Source organism: Podarcis raffonei, chromosome 8 (genome assembly GCF_027172205.1).
Source record: "Podarcis raffonei isolate rPodRaf1 chromosome 8, rPodRaf1.pri, whole genome shotgun sequence".
Taxonomy (NCBI): Eukaryota; Metazoa; Chordata; class Lepidosauria; order Squamata; family Lacertidae; genus Podarcis; species Podarcis raffonei.
The window spans coordinates 35,957,821-35,960,589 of record NC_070609.1 but is presented as its reverse complement, the minus strand read 5'-3'; positions in this window follow the sequence as shown (position 1 = coordinate 35,960,589).

The window sequence follows — 2,769 nt, the reverse complement described above, 5'->3', positions numbered from 1 at the left end:
CCGGTGGGGTTTAAATTTAGCCAAAGCCAATAATTAAATGTCCTACACCAAATCTGTAATTCAACAGAGGGGATATTAGCTTCCAAGTGCAATGAAGCATTTGGAACACAGGATGGAACAGAAAAAAAATTGCCTTAGGAACTTAGATTGAACAGGTTCTGTAGATCTAAGGTGAGTGCCTGTCCAGATCTGAACCCCATGTAATAACTGTGCTAGGGGTTTAGCTTTAAACACTTCAAGGGCTGACAGTATGTGATTGCAACTTTTTGTATGGAAAAGGCTTTTCAGAATCCTAGCGCTTTGAGACGCTTTCTCCTTTGCATATTTCTGATGTGGATGCAACCATGAATCTTAAGTTCTGGGACCTTCCAACATTTTTATGAACTGCTGTGAGACTGTCAATTGTACAGAAACAGAAAGCTCTACAGGACCTGGAACTTTCTCTTTGGTACAACAACTTTTGAAATATTACCAACCTCCCTTGAGAACCTTACAAGGTATGCACTTTGGGGGCATGTTATTATGTACTGATTTGCAACAGCAGCAGCTGGCAGCATCTCTCCAAGCTTGGAATACTAAAAGAAATTAATTCAACATGAACATAGAAATACTGAAGTATTATGCTGTGTGACAGAACCTGTCGTCTTTGTAATACATCCTTGTTTTCTTTTGGTTCAATTTTTGAGGTATACTGATATTTCTGAAGTGAACACTTGAATTTTCCTTTTGTCCTCAATTGTTCTTCTATTCTTGCTGAAATTTGAAAGACCAAAGTCTGCCCCCACACTATACCTTTAAAGCACATTTGAAGCACATTATTTCCCTCAAAGAATTCTGGGTACTGTAGTACCCAGAGTTAGAGTTCACAAATTACAATACCCAGAATTCTTTGGGCAGAAGAATGTGCTTTGAGTGTGCTTTAAATGCACAGTGTGTACACAGCCTCTGTGTCTTCCTCCCACATGTCAGCATTCTGTACTCACCAAGCATGCTCAGTCCTCAATGTGCTGTTTTGAGCTACTCCCCCTTTTAGAGATTTATTTATTTAATACATTTCTAGTCCACATTTTCCTCCAAGTCGCTCAGGGTGGCATGCATAGAAAGGTCTTCCCCTGCTTTTTAAAATCTTCACAAGAATCTTCTTTTTTTAAAAGATATTTATTAAAATTTTACGAAATGAAAAACGAAAAAAGAAAAATACAAAATAAAAATAGTTAAAAAGCAATTCCATCTTTCCATCACTTGTCTTTCATTTGCTTGTTTCCCGGACCTCCTCACACCTCCCTTTTTGTATTCCAGTTCAATTTGTTAGTTCAGCAAATCCTTTCCCTCTTTGTTTATCCTAGTCTTTAATCTTAAAATATTGTACCATTAAATTTTTACCTGTTAATAATCCATTTTTTCATATTCCTTATAGTGTTATAGCTAAGAACCACTTAACTTTTTATCCAACATCATTCTAACATTCATTAATTTTACAATATTTCTGTAGATAGTCTTTAAATTTCTTCCAATCTTCTTCCACCGACTCTTCTCCCTGGTCTCGGATTCTGCCGGTCATTTCTGCCAATTCCATATACCGGTAGTCCATCACCTTCATCTGCCATTCTTCCAGGGTGGGTAGATCTTGCGTCTTCCAATACTTTGCAATAAGTATTATTGCTGCTGTCGTAGCATACATAAAGTTCTATCCTTCTTTGGCACCAATTGGCCGACAATGCCCAGGAGAAAGGCCTCTGGTTTCTTCAGGAAGGTATATTTAAATACCTTTTTCATTTCATTATATATCATCTCCCAGAAAGCCTTAATCCTTGGGCACGTCCACCAAAGGTGAAAGAATGTACCTTCAGTTTCTTTACATTTCCAACATTTATTATCGGGCAGATGATAGATTTTTGCAAGCTTGACTGGTGTCATGTACCACCTGTATATCATTTTCATAATATTCTCTCTTAAGGCATTACATGCCGTAAACTTCATACCTGTGGTCCATAACTGTTCCCAGTCAGCCATCATAATGTTATGTCCAACATCTTGTGCCCACTTAATCATAGCAGATTTCACCGTTTCATCCTGCGTATTCCATTTCAACAGCAAGTTATACATCCTTGACAAAGTCTTAGTTTTGGGATCTAACAGTTCTGTTTCCAATTTTGATTTTTCCACCTGGAATCCAATTTTTTTGTCCAAATTGTATGCCTCCATTATTTGATAATAATGAAGCCAATCTCGCACTTTGTTTTTTAGTTTTTCATAACTCTGCAAGTTCAGTTTGTCTCCCACTTGTTCCAAAATTTCCCAATATTTCGGCCATTTGGCCTCCATATTGAGTTTTTTCTGAGCCTTCGCTCACAAGAATCTTCACAAGAATCATACGCCCCCGAGGTTCGCTGGCCAAGCCTTTCACGTAGCAAGGCCATGTCCTGTGGAACTCACTGCCAGTAGACGTTCTTATCCTAACTGTCTGCCTCAGAAGAAAGAAGATAAGATCATAAGAAGAGCCTGTTGGATCAGGCCAATGTCCCATCTAGTCCAGCATCTTAGAATCATAGTTGGAAGAGATCCCTAGGATAATCTAGTCCAACCCCCTGCAATGCAGGAATATGCAGCTGCCCCATATGGGGATTGAACCTGCAACCTTGGTGTTATCTAACTAACTGAGCAGTGGCCAAACAGATGCTCCAAAGAGAAGCCTCTAAGCAGGACTCAAGCACAAGAGATTCCCCGCAACTGGTATTCAGAAGCATTGCTGCCTCCAACGGTGGTTGT